This window comes from Cryptomeria japonica, chromosome 1 (genome assembly GCF_030272615.1).
Source record: "Cryptomeria japonica chromosome 1, Sugi_1.0, whole genome shotgun sequence".
NCBI lineage: Eukaryota > Viridiplantae > Streptophyta > Pinopsida > Cupressales > Cupressaceae > Cryptomeria > Cryptomeria japonica.
In genome coordinates, this window is record NC_081405.1 from 187,668,078 (window position 1) to 187,683,351 (window position 15,274).

General features: G+C 38.1%; 1 non-coding gene across 1 annotated transcript; it reads right to left on the reverse strand.

The window, feature by feature from the left end:
- Positions 1-1,002: 1,002 nt before the first annotated feature.
- On the reverse strand, positions 1,003-1,079 carry LOC131066154 (small nucleolar RNA snoR122). Its single transcript, XR_009111629.1, has one exon. It is a non-coding gene; the product is annotated as a small nucleolar RNA snoR122 (small nucleolar RNA).
- Between the last annotated feature and the right edge of the window lie 14,195 nt (positions 1,080-15,274).

The window sequence follows — 15,274 nt, forward strand, 5'->3', positions numbered from 1 at the left end:
ATTCTGCCTGTACTCGAAACGGCTTGTGAGCATTAAAGCATGCATCCACTTCCAGAACAAGTGGAATCACACAAAATACATTCTTTCTGCAATTTCATACATTTGAAGTCAAAGAAAAAAAAAAAAAACAACCCAGCTTCCAATACATCTGTTGAAGCCCTCCACAAATTTTTGAACTCATAAACCTGGAGTCTGATATCTATGTTAATCTAAATAGATAGGAAAACAGTACTCTAATCTAAAGGACAAATCAGGCCAAAATCCTCATTGACATACTACATTCAAAAGCAAAACATACAACACTAAAAAAGTCATAAGAGTCGAACACTAGGCGAATGAAGTCGAATCTCGAGCTCCACTACGTTTGAACAGACTGTTAAATGCAATATGCGACACAGGGCTCACGAGTTGTAACGGAAGTATTTCTATTAGGGAAGACCAAAACATATTTCAGACCGTCAAAATCATTTCATCTAGGTATTATAATGAATCGAATACGAACTAGAACACAAGGTAAACTCAAAAGAACAATCAAAACATTAAAAAAGAAAAAAAATAGATCCATATAATTTATGCAATTCAGGAATGTATTCAAAGAGCATAATCAGATCAAATAAGAAAACCCTCGTATAATCCATCGAAAGTAAGAATGTAACACATAAATACACATAAAACCCTTAATTTTCCTTGATCACTGTACAACAAACCTCACAAAACCTAGCACAATTAACAAAAAAGACAAACGAGAGTGCAAAAATCATACACGATTTGGCAAAACCCTTTTCCACATTCAGACAACATTTCAAATAAAGCACCTCAAGATTCAAAGCTAGAACATCAGAAATTAATAAATAAAACTAAATTCTGCCCTGAATAGAACGTACATAAGCTCCGCAAAAACCTTCGAAACCACCATATTAATGAAAATGGTGATTTACCCTCAAGTTTCGAACCCTCGAACAAAACTACACAGGCCGAACCCAGCCAATTTATGAAAATAAGTGCCTCAGAGGTAGTGACAAATTGCTAATTCAACATGTATTATTCAGATAATACGTGCATTCAGTACATCACTGGCACCAAGTAAAATTCCTGGCCAACAAAAGATTTTACTTTAAAAAATCAACACTCTAGTTATTGAAACCAAACACAATATCCAGAGAACACAAAACATTACCAGCACCGTAATATAACAAGCCAATACCCTAAATACCACACACTGAAGACATCAAACACAGCCTAAACATCAGTGTGAGAAAAGCGCAACGCACCACGCTAATGGGATTCAAAGTACATCGCCTCTACGCTTAAAACCCAATCTCAGAAACCATCTCTAACCTCCTAAAAACCCTATATCGTGAGAAACCCTAATTAGGTTTTATAGTTTCATTTTGCTGAAGTTACCTGGAGGTCTTCCACGTTTCCCCCATCGTACTCTCAAGATACCGTGTGGCTCAACTTTTTGACACCTATTTTACTAAAAACCTATTGTCTAAGGGAAAGGGGTTAATTGGATGGTCTTTAGAGGGAATGTTTGTGTTTTATATTTAAGTCGATAGGCTTTTAGTATGGGGTTTTCTTGTCAGAAAGGTGTCAGTCATGTCGGGAAATTGTCAGCCCTATCGATAAATTGTTTCCGGTTACATTTTCTTCTTGTCGTGTTTTTTGCCAGTCTGGAAACTGTCAACATAATTAACCTGATTTATTAATTAACATTTATTTCCTGGCATTTCTCTGTCATTTTGCTCATTTTATGTGTCGTGCAGATCAAGCTTGTCCACTACTGCATTAAGACTGCATCTGCGAATTTATGCACCATGTCTACTTGTCGTGTCAACTTGTTAAAGTGTGTGATTTATTGTTTTGAAAATAGTGGAAAACAGCTTGTAAAAGTATGAACATTTCTTGTGGATTAAGGCTTAAGAAGGTTTCGCATGGAAATCGGTGGCTCTATGGTTCTTGCAGAGTTTAATGCTTCTCCGACAAATGCAAGAGCAATTGCGCATCAAATACTGGATAAAATTACCGCCGATTGGCACATCTCGTATTCGCAAGATCGCTATATCTTCCATGCCAAAATGACCGATGGATTAATTGTCTAGTGTATGGCAGACAATACTACTAGAAGTAAGTTACCTATCTTGTCCTTATTTGCAATCTTTGTTACGCTTATCACTGCTTTTCATTATGTTTTAGAAATTACAATTTTAATGGGTGAAATTTTGCGATATGAACTATCGAGAATCTCTTTGGCCAAAATTACAAATTTTAACACTAAATGTCCATGTAGAATAACTTTATGCTTAGATGCCACCCCTTAGGATGCACTTCATCAAAGCTACAAATTTATCAAATTTTAGCCTCAATAGATTTTGATTGGTAAAATTTCCTTAAGGGAGTTGCCTTTGGCTTAGATGTCACAAGTAAGAGTATTTCTTGCACCAAATTTATCGGGTGCTTGAACATGACCACCTTCTTTTCTTTGCTTTGGATTTCAAGTCTAATGTAACCCCATTCAAAGTTGGATGCAAAACAAGCAAAAGACCTTGGGACTCCGAGGTTCCGAAGTTCCGAGGTAAAAGACAAAAAGGACCTCGGGACTTCGGGGTTCCGAGGTTCCGAGGTGAAAGACACAAAACGACCTCGGGACTCCGGGGTTTCGAGGTTCCAAGGTCGAAAGACAAGACAAAACACAAAGAACTTGGGACTTCGGGACTCCGAAGTTCTGAGGCTTCAACAAAAAGAAAAGGACAAGGCACAACTTCGGAACTCCAGGGATCCGGAGTTTCAGGGTTATGCACCAACTAACAAACAAAGGAGACCTACCTCGGGACTCCGGGGTTCTGGGGTAGGGCAAAGCAAAAACAAACAAAGAAGACCTCAGAACTCCGGGGTTCCGGGGTTCCGAGGTTGCCAGACAAAACTAAAAAAAATAAAGCATCAGAAAGCAAAAAGAGGGACCCATATTTTCAACACAAGGAAACTAATGGGGGTTAGGTATGCAAGGCATAACAAATGGCGATTATCTGGGAAAAATGACTCCAGACAATTTAGAACTTCAGAATCTCAAGTTAACCTGACGCCTAAGGCTACTATCATTCAAAAGGATGTATAAGAGCAGAGGATGAGTGAATCAATGAACAAACAACCAAGTCCATAACTGAACAAGATTGACTCTTACGTGTGTGTGCATGATTTATTACTCCATCATTTTCAATAATGAAGATAAACAGAGGAAACTAGGCCCAAGCTATGTAGGTGAAATCAACCAATGTGTTTCGTGCAAGGTCATCCTGGGCATAGCTCTACTACCAGCCAAGCGTTCATAGCCCCAACAGAGATACCTCTAGTTCCCAACAAGCAGTGCTCCACTGCCAACCAGACATCCATAGCCCTGGTGGAGGTTACTTGAAACACCAAAAGTTAGTTGCTTTAAGAGGATCATTTTTTTTTTTTCATTTTTTTTTCCTTTTTTGAAAACATCATGGAATATAGAAGGACTATTTCTTTAATAACCTTTTAAGCAACTTTTCAAACATTGAAGTCTGATTACTATTGGAATCCAAGAACACTGAGAGGGGGGGGTGAATCAATGTTCTGTCGGTAACATAAGATTTTACCTTATTATAACATACATATATAAACCGGTAAATGAAGAAACATATAACATGAAGTAAATAAACCAGCCACGTGAATAACATCATAACACACTGAATTTTATACGTGGAAAACCTCAAAGAGGAAAAACCACGGTGGGATTTGTGACCCACAATATCAATTCACTGGCCATATGAAAGATATTACGTAGCATGGGGGCCTGCACATGCAGGAAGGCACACTGCCTAGAGCACACTGCTCAACACAAAAGAGTCTCACTAACTACAAGCTTCTACTAAGATAAAACAATAATGGTGAACTCACAAAATGCATCTGAAATGCCAAAAAGAGTTATGGTTATAGCTTTGTTTTGCACCAGTTCTTAAACCCTTTTACTGGTATCTCCTTTCCTCCAAGAATGCTTTACAAACCATCTACTGATCATTGCATGATATTACTTTTGCATACAAATGATCTACATACATATCCTTCGCATCACACTGTTCTACTTCCTTGTCATATATCAAAATGACCTAATAAACTGGCTTATATACCCTTTACAAATAATATGCCTTATGTCGGCTTACAATACATTACAAAAGGTATTCAATGTCGGCCCTATACAATAATTACAAAATGATTTTACAAATAAAACCTTTCAGATCCCAAACTGATGTCGGCTTCACTAAAGTGCTGGATGTCGATGTCGGTGTCGGTGATGACCCTAATTACTCCAATGCCGGTATATGTCGGTATATGCCTTCTATAGAATCTTGTTGCCATCAATGACAACATATGAATCCAATGAGTGTCAATTGCCAACAATCTCCCCCTTTGGCATTGATGGCAACACTCATGTGAAAAATGGATTCCCTGTCGGTTCAACAAAAATTGAAACATGAACTGAAACATGCTCCCCCTGAGCTGATTGACTATGTTTGCAATATACTCTGTGTCTAATATCCTCCCCCTAGGATTATATAACTATTTTTCACATACATATACTCCCCCTTTGGCATCAATGCCAAAGACTAGTGAAATAATTGAAAGAATTGTTAGGAATCTGTGCAAAAGAATGAATAATTACATATTACTTTATCGGAGCTTGACCAATTTCAAGATTTCTGGATAAGCTTTCTCAAGTAACTATATATAGGTATCCCAGCCGGTTTTGAATGTTTCAGATATGGATACAAGTCCACTCAATAAATGTGCAAGTGTTTCTTTCTCAGTGACTTCTGCCGGTGTGGGCTTCCCAAGCATATCCATGCATTCCCTCTTATGTACACCAAGTGAATCCAAAACTCCTTTATCCTCTTATCTACATTTGTTGTAAGAATTTATATATTACAACAAACCTTGTAGATGTTAATACCCTGTTTCAAATAATTTTCAATAAGTATAAGTTTCTCTCCAATCTTCCTCTTTTCTGTCTCAATAATCTGGTCAAAAGCGACTTTCTTAGCCAAAGCAAATCTTTCAAGTGCTTGTCGGTCGAAAATATGTTGTAATGATTGAAAGTTTTTAGAGATGTTCTATGTCAATGCCTTAAGCTTTCTGGAAGGGCTTGCTTCATTTTCAATCATACAATCCGGAATCAATCTGTGCAAAACTGTTATTGGCTGATCTATTATTCCTTTGTCTGCAGATCCCTCCTTCATTAGCTTTTGAGCAGCCATCATCATTAGCTCTATGGGACTCATCTCTGTGATTAATTTCTTCTCAACTTGAGAAATTTCAATTGCTAAAAGTTTTATTGAGGAATCAATTGTCGGTTCAGTCTCCTTTTCCTTTTCTTTCTTCTCCTTATCCTCTCTCGGTGTATCCCTTTTCTCATCCTCTTTTGCACTGGTGGCTTCACCACTTGGTGCAGTATCTGTTACTGCCAGTGGATTATTATCCACAATATTGTCTATATCTTGTACATTATCTTGCTCAGACTGTACAAATGTTGTCTCTGTCGGTTTAGCCTGCACATTCTCATCAATTTTTGGTTTATCTGTCAGTTCATTCAAAATTTGATCTGAGCTTCCCAAAATTACTTTTCCTTTAGATCTGTCCGGAATGGTGGGAGTTGTTGCGTTAGCAAATTCTTCTTGAGAAGTAAGGAAATCAGGATTCTTTTGGAAGAATTTAGCCCAACCATCTCTGGTCTCATTTATTATTTCATTGACTTTGCCCATCATTAAGCTTATTTGTCGGGGTTTGTTGCTAAATATTGTTCTATTTGCAACTTCTATACATCTTTTCATTTCCTCATTATTTATAGCACCACACATACTCAAAAGTTCAACTTCTTTAATCTCTTTGTCCCTCTTGATTGCATCTAATCTCCTTGCATCTAACTTATTATACAATGATAAAGGAATTTCCTTCAAAATCTCTACCAAAGCCTTCTTATATATGTCTAAATGTAATAAAATTGCTTCTTCTATTTCATTTTGTTCATTGTCATCTAAATGCTCATATAAATTTGACACATTCTTCAAAATTCCATCTTTAGTTACCTCATCTATTAATTATGCACAAGTCATATTATCGGATACAGTTGCTTCATCACTCTTACTCTTCTTCTTGTTGGGGGTTGCAGGAGCGGATGGAGCAGGCTTCCTCTTTTGAGTAGGTTTCCTTGCCGGAGGTGTGGATGTTGTTGTTACCTTTCTTACTAGCTTCCTCCTTGGTTCCACCTTCTTCTCTTCTACCGGAGGTTTGTCAGCTTTCTTCCTCTGTACCCTTCTGAATGCAAGAGGTTGATTATCCTCTATATCAGAGTCAGAAGTGATAGGAGATATGAAAGTTGATGGCCTCTTTACCTCAGGAGCACTAGCCGCTGTCGGTTGATCTACCGGTTTAGATCCAAAACCTAGTTCTGTATGTATCATGTGAATTACATTTTGAATGAAAGAAAACATTTTGTCTATTTTCTTTTCCCTCCTTTTCTTGTTGAAACCAGTTTTAACTTCAAGAGCCTTCTCCTCTGCAGTACCAAAGTAATCAGCCTTATCATCCAAAGGAGCATCAATCAGCATTTTAGCATATAGTTTCAGAATGCTTTCATCAACTTCATACCCCAATTCAGTGACCCATATTGTTCTAGGTTCCACTACTTCCATGAGAGTCTCATCTATTTTTACCATGAAGTAGATTTTAGTGGAGTATTTCTCCACAATGTGTTTGGAGATTCTCTCCCTCAGTCTCATGTTCTCTTGAAAAGTTTTAAAGAAGCCCCAAAGCTTCTCATCCCTGTTGTTGCCAAGACCTGTGATTGCATCTTTAATCTGCATGCCTATCAGTATATCATGAGCCCATCATTTATTTCCCAAACCCAGTAGCTCATTCCTGAAATATAGCATTAAGAAGACAATAAGATTGCCAGACTGGAATGTTCCTTTCTTAACACCTTTGATTTTTCCAAGATTAATCATTAATTCACTTCTTAACCATTCACATAAACCATACTTTCCATCATTCTTTATCATTTGATATGCAACATGGATACATGAACTGGCAATAGAGTTCAATCAACTTAATTGTGTTACCTTGTAGCCAATGATCATGCTGGCAATTTTTACATATGTATCTTTAATGGTGTTGATCCTCATTGACCTTCCATCATGGGTTGCGTTGGTGATCTTTTCAACCCCAGTATTGGAGATCTTCTTCCCTGGTTCCTGCCTGACTTTGGGTAAGTCGGTGACTGCCTGAATTGCTTCTTTGGTGGTCATGTGAGGCCGGTCCAGCTAGATGAATTCATTATGGACCCTGCTCAGGACATATCTAATCATTTCGTCCTTGAATTCTGGTATGTACAGGATTCCGGTTAACCCTAGGTCTTCAATGATTTGATATTCCAACTTGATTGTTTTGGAGCTGCCTAGTATCATAGATTGATACATTCCCTTGATTTCCTCAGTTCCTAAATCCTCCAAAATGCAGTGAATATAAGCCCTGACATCTTCCACATAAACTACGCCATCGGGAACCCTCGAGAATGCACCAGTAGAGTCTTCCTTCATTGCAATTTGAGGAACTTCCTTGAAAACAGGTCTAAGCCTATCCTTAACCTTAACAACAATGGGTTTCACAATGAAAGTAGGAGCAGATGATGATCTGGATGTCAATTCAAAGAAATACCAGGATAACAATCGTTGGTTTGAAAGATCTTGATTTCTTCTCAAATAACTGTTGGAAATCTTTAGAATGCCCTTGCTCGCTTTTGATCACCTATGATTCGCCTTTGCTTCGCTCTGGTTTGCTCGAGTGCTAGGTGAGTAAAAATGAGTCCATTTTCCCTTTTTATCAATGAGTAAACCCTAATCCTTCACTGTCATAAATGCTTAGCAGTGCGCCCTACCAGATGGGTTTCACAGTTTTATGCCAGATAAACCTCCATCAATGAAATACAACTCTCCAGATCTCTTTCCAGATCTCTTATGGGGAATATGCAAGATTTGCAATGAATTTTCCAACCCCTAAAGCGTATGCCTCAGTTACCAATTGAATTTCCTATCGGTGCAGGAATGCTCTGTTCTACCGGTGGAGTTACTAGTGCAGTTACTGGTGTAGTTGCATCTCCACTTGGTTCTTCAGACTTTCTAACCCATCTCTTGGTGTGATCTTGTTGTAAATCATCTACCTTCTGCTTTCCTTTCTTATTTTCTTTGTCATTGCTAATCGGTTTAGTCTTGCTTCTGCAGTACTTAGCAATATGACCTATTTTGTTGCATGCATAACATGTAACATTATTCTTTTGAATTGCTTTGACATATCCGGTGTCATTCCTTGACCTACATTGATTAGCCAAATGTCCAAACTTTCCACATGCATGACACTTAACATTCATTCAACAGTCTTCTGACTTATGACCATATTTCTTGCAATTTGTGCATTGACCGGGAACTGAATTGTAGTTTTGATTTGCTCTATTTCTACATTGTTTAGCCATATGCCTAAATTTATTACAAACAAAACATCTACCATTGAATTTGTAAGCATTAGATTTCCTTATCGGTTTCCTCTGGTCTGATGAGTTCTGCATACCGGGTGTTTGATCTTTATTTGTAGTACCGGAGCTTTCACCTTGTTCAAATCCAAGTCCTCTAGAGTCTTCACTCTGCCTTTGTCTTTTCAATAAATCATCCAACTGTGCAACACTAATCCTGAATTTTTCTTTATACTCATTTGCAATAGTCAGATCATTTCTTAGAGTTATTATTTGTCTCTCCAGCTCTTGTTCATTATTCTGGGATTGTACCAAATCAATTCTCAACATATCATTCTCATGAGCCAATCTGCCACATTCTTCAAATTTGTTCTTCAGAGATACAACAAGATTTTCTTCCTTCTTCTTTATGTCCTCAATATCTTTTGACATCCTCATAATCAGGTCTTGCATTTCATTCTTCATGAGCATGTTTTGTTGACTTAGTTTATGACATTATTCCTTAAGTGCATTTTTCTCTTCATCATCTTGGTTTTGCAAAAGTTCCTTCCTCCTAGCTTGAGTTGATGATAACCTTTCTTGCAGAACAAGAATGAATTCATTAGCAAAATTCAATACATCTTGCAGCTTTAAGTTCTTCAACCTTTCAGCATCATAATCTTCAAGTGCCATCTCAAGTTGCTTCTCCATAGTCATGTTCAATGATTCTGGTTTCAGGATCTTCCTCAAGCTGTTAAAATTCCTTCGAGGCACCAGGCTCTAATACCAATTGTTGGAATCCAAGGGGGGGGGGGATGAATCAATGTTTTACCGATAAAATAAGATTTTACCTTATTATAACATACACATATAAACCGGTAAATGAAGAAACATATAACATGAAGTAAATAAACCATCCACATGAATGAACACCATAACACACTAATTTTATACGTGGGAAAAACCTCAAAGAGGAAAAAACACGGTGAGATTTGTGACCCATAATATCAATTCACTAGCCATATGAAATATATTACATAGAACGGGGGCCTGCACATGCAAGGAGGCACACTGCTCAACACAAAAGAATCTTAGTGACTACAAGCTTCTACTGAGATAAAACAATAATGGTGAACTCACAAAATGCATCTGCAATGCCAAAACGAGTTCCAGTTATAACTTTGTTCTGTACCGGTTCTTAAACCCTTTTACCGATATCTCCTTTCCTCCAAGAATGTTTTACAAACCATCTACTGATCATTGCATGATATTACTTTCGCATACAAATGATCTACATACATATCCTTCAAATCACATTGTTCTACTTCCTTGTCATATATCAAAATGACCTAATAAACTGACTTATATACCCTTTACAAACAATATGCCTTATGTCGGCTTACAATACATTACAAAAGATATTCAATGTCGGTCCTATACAATAATTACAAAATGATTTTATAAATAAAACCTTTTGGATCCCAAACTGATGTCAACTTCACTGAAGTGCTAGATGTCAGTGCCAGTGCCAGTGCCAGTGTCGGTGATGACCCTGATTACTCTAATGTCGGTATCTGTTGGTATATGCCTTCTATAGAATCTTGTTGCCATCAATGACAACATATGGATCCAATGAGTGTCAATTGCCAACAATTACTGGGTTGGGAACCATGGTGGATAATGTGAAACATCCTTACTTTTGATTTTTCACTTGGAAACAAGTTCATATGATATCTTACAAAACTTTCTAATGCATCTTAGTGTGATGGTAGTGTTGAGTTATCAAGCTAGCCTTTTTTCCAATTGAGGGTCAAAAACTCAAATCATATTTAAACCGTTATATACCGCCTTGAACGAGTGTAGACAAAGGTTTCAAAATTAACCAAATGATAATGAAGTTGTAAATAGCAAAGAGTCGAAGTCTCTCAAAATTTGGCAACTTGTTATGCAAAGGACGCCTTCATTTTAGAATCTTAGAGAATAAATATATATATCCCGACACAACAAAATAAAAATGAAAGAAATGAAGCAAAATAAACAAACACAAAAGGGAAATAGGCACGGAGCAAAGAGAAAACACCATAAACATGCCAACCCAAACAAGCAACAAATCAAACAAAACAAAAACAACTAATCTACTATATACAACAGGTCAAACTTCACTTGGGATTAATCGAAACAGTGCTTGAGGAACTGACCATTGACAGGCAATGGTACAAGTTCTTCAGTCAAAGAGATTAACCTAAAGGTGACGTGCTGACCACCTTATAGGGGAAAGAGGTTTCTTATCAATTTCTTGTTCTTTATACATGGAGTCTAGTAGTTCTCCATCATCCTTCAACTCTTTAGGGAGATTGGTTTCTATTTCAAAATCCCTAATTTGTGGCACCGACAGTCTATAATAATTCTTTTCCCTTACCTCAAAACTATCCTGGAGGTTTGCCCAAAAATCCTCCAATCTGGGCTTGTCCCCCTCATATGCCTTAGGCATGGCTTGTTTAAGCTTTCCATAGGGATCATAATACTCCATAGTATAATCAAATTCTTTCAAGTTTAAATCTTGGAGTTCTTGGTCCATCATCTTTGCTACCTAGATCTTTGAACAAGAAAAATATCCAATTGAAACTGAGAAGTTTGTCCATGTCTTGTGTTTCGATGACAATAGGGATTGGAGGCCGAACAATTGTCTGACATACTCTAACAAAATGATGTGGTCACTGCAATATCTTGGCAATAGCATCGAGTTCCCTATAAACCCATTGACCCTTATGTATGTAGAACATTGGTTTGGAATGAACCAACATGCCCATTCTTGGATGATTTCCATTGCTTTGGGGCTTATTTTGTATCCTGTATCCTCTGTTAGTTTAATGATCACAGGGAAAAGGAAGGCATCATTGATTCTTTTGAAGTGTGCCTTTGCGTTATTTAGAGGGAGTTGGGAATAATATTCCCAAACTTTCTTCTGGCCTTCCTCATCCCCTAGTTGGCCCTCTACCTATAACCCTAGGAACTTACCTGCTCGGGCAACCACCCATATGACATTAGAGGTGAAAAAGAACTTTGTTTGGTGCACCTCCTTTATCTGTTTACATATGTTATCTAAGAGGATTTGGGCCCAATCAAAATACTGCTTCCCTATGAGGATGGTAGTCATAAACTAGAACATCTAGGGATGGAAATGCTTGTAATCAGGCTTGCCAAAGGGCTTGCTCAACATAATGATTAAATCCCTTTGTGGCTTCCTGAAATCTGCCCTTAATACATTTGTGGCCTTTAGCCCTATTTTTCTTTCCTCTTCTAGCCAGTTTTCATTCATGTGCCTCTTGTTTGAGGTCACATTATTATTCCACATTCCTAGGGCTTCTTCTTTAGTGGTAAGGAGTACTTCATCCCTTGTGGGGATGCCAAACACAAATCCTAACATGTGTGGGGATAAGTCAATCACCGTCCTACCATGTGTATCTATACATTTCCTTGTATCCGCATCATAGAATTGTGTGATTGTCATGATGAATTCAGGGGCCTGGACTAACTGCGGGAAGATAGTAGCCTCTACTAGGCCTGATCTTTTGATTCTTCTTAATGGAGCCTCTGGCCTTGGTCTCTCCAATTGTGTTATGATATCCTCAATCTCGGTATGCCCTATCTCAGTGTCTGTCACCCACAATGAGCCACTTGCAAAGAAGGGAAAAGTGGACTTCTAATTTCAACTTTACAACTGCCTTAAATAGTATATAAGAGACTCTAGCAAATACTACTAGAGATCTAAGATGAGATCCAAGAAAAATACAAGTACCAAATAGGCCAACAATGACCAAATACTAAAAGTATAGTTTCTACTCAAAATGGTGAAAATTTGATAGCACCACGTTAAAGTAGACAAAACATTATGTACTTTTTTAAAAAAATGACACCTAAAAAGGAGGTCGTATGAACCCAAACGAAGCCTTTGAAGTTGCAAAATTGAGGATTGGATAGGTACAACTATGAAAAACTGAAATTTCTAAAAACTTTCTCCACCGAAATCAGAAAAATCCACTACCACTGTTAAAAGCACAAAAAATTAGCCCAAATTAAAAAAATTGCACTCAATGAGGAGCTAAAATGAGCAAGTTATGGGCCTCCAAAGTTGGATTGCGAAACTAAAAATCTCATTGGAGAGAGGCTAATTTTTTTTCAAAAGGGTGTTGATGGAGGCTAGCATCAGCACTTCATAGAATTAAAATTGATAGCCGCATGACTGTCGCCAAAAATTCACCTCCATGGCTTGCATGGACTATCCGTATAGTACGTAACTAATTGGTGCAGGGCACCCTCTTGGTTTTGGATTTCTTTTGTTGTTTGTATCTTGGATAGGTGGTCATAGATCCTAGGATGGTGTTTTGGATCAGTTTGGATCTTATGGATGTAATAAAGAACCCATTTGTAAGGCCAATTGGCTCTAAGGTCATTTATAAACCTAGAGACCAAATTAGGCCATGGTGTTCATATAGTATAGGAACCATGTTGACAAGTTGTCTTGAGTTGTTTTAGGCCTAGGATAGGTCTACAAAGTCCATTAGGGACACTGGCATGTCAAAAGTGTAAAAAATACAAAATTGTCAAAAGTTGAAAAATTGCTAAGCAACATTTTCCACCGATTGGGAAAAGAGCTTCCAACGGCCATAACCAATTGAAAAATAGTTGTAGTCATTGGGGGAAGGTTTATTTAGTCCCCTGAGATCATCCATGTTGGTGTTGGATGAAGCATGTAAAGATTTGGTGGTTTGAATAACAAGAAACTCAAATTTTACCCAATTTCCATTGTTTTCTGTACTGTATGATCTGACAAAGGATTTACTTACATGGAAGTTTGAATTTGTTAGATTTTGGTTTGAGTGCAGGTTCAAATGCAAATGATATGACTCAAATTGATAGAGTTTGGAGCGAGTTGTGGGTAGTTTGCCAAAAACTGTCATTCTAAGATCCGGTTCATAGGGTTTCACCAAAGATGTGGCCCTAACTTGCAAATTCCTTTGTGGAATTCAACGACCTCTTGGAAAATGAAAGTTAGGGGTTTTTACTCTAAAATTTCCAAAGGGTGTAATTTGGGAGTGAGGGTTGGTGTGGTTGCCACCAAAACTTAGGCTAAACAAGACAATGTGTTTAGTCTAGCTTACGAGGAGGAATGAACAAACAATCACCTAGGGAGTGTTTGGTGACCAGTATAATGGTGGATTTGATCTATTAGAAGCCTAAGGAACATGTCCAAGTGGTGATTTTGGTTCTACAACCCCATCCTCAAGTAGTTACTTTGGAAAACAGGCCTAATTAGGCCTATTAGGTCTGCAAACTCAGTAGGTGCTTAGGGGTACTGGAGTAGATTCAAACCTCAATCTCTTGGGATTGGATGTAAATTCCAAAAGCGTATTCAAATATATAATTCATTCCTAGAGTGTTTTCGGATAATTTTGAATGATTTGGGAAATACCGGTCTGACAGGGCTACTAGGATTAGGCCTAAATAGGGGTTTCTTGACTCGGGTGCAAAAGGAGACTTCTAAAATTGGTTAGGAGGCTAGGGTGAGTGAACTTGATTGTTAGATAGTCCAAAACCTCCTTAGGAAGTGCAGTAGGTGACTGGTTGCATTGGTGTGTGTAGAACCCTAGTTTTGGGGTTGTAATAGGCCTTAGACAAGGCATAGAGGGGCGATTTTGGGTCTTCTTACCTTCTAGTTGCCCACTCTGTATCAAGTATACCACCTAATGTAGAGTGGGCAACTAGAAGGTAAGAAGACCCAAAATCGCCCCTCTATGCCTTGTCTAAGGCCTATTACAACCCCAAAACTAGGGTTCTACACACACCAATGCAACCAGTCACCTAGGGTTCTTACCTTCTAGTTGCCCACTCTACATTAGGTGGTATACTTGATGCAGAGTGGGCAAATAGAAGGTAAGAAGACCCAAAATCGCCCCTCTATGCCTTGTCTAAGGCCTATTACAACCCCAAAACTAGGGTTCTACACACACCAATGCAACCAGTCACCTACTGCACTTCCTAAGGAGGGTTTGGAATATCTCACAATAAATTTTACTCATCTTAGCCTCCTCACCAAGTTTAGAAGTCTCATTTTCCAGCTGGATCAAGAAACCCCTATTTAGGCCTAATCCTAGTAGTCATGCTAGAGCAGTATTTCCCAAATCATTCAAAATTCTCCCAAAACACTCTAGGAAAAAATTATAGATTTAAATACCCTTTTGGACTTTACATATAATCCCAAGAGATTGAGGTTTGACTCTACTCCAACATCCCTAAGAACCTACTGAGTTTGCAGACCTAATAGGCCTTTTTTCCAAAGCAACTACTTGAGGATGGAGTTGCAAAACCAAACTCACCTCTTGTACATGTTCCTTAGGCATCTAATAGATAAAATCCACTAGTATACCAGTCACCAAACACTCCCTAAGTGACTGTTTGTTCATTCCTCCTCGTAGGCTAGACTAAACACATTGTCTTGTTTAGCCTAGGTTTTGGTGGCAACCACACCAACCCTCACTCCCAGATTCCACCCTTTGGAAATATCAATGTACACATCCCTAACTTTCATTTTACAATAGGCCGTTGAATTCCACAAAGGAATTTGCATGTTAGGGCCACATCTTTGGTGAAACCCTATGAACCGGGTCTTAGAATGATAGTTTTTGGCAAACTACCCACAACTCGCTCCAAACTCTATCAATTTGAGTTAGATAAATTGGATTCAAACTTGCAATC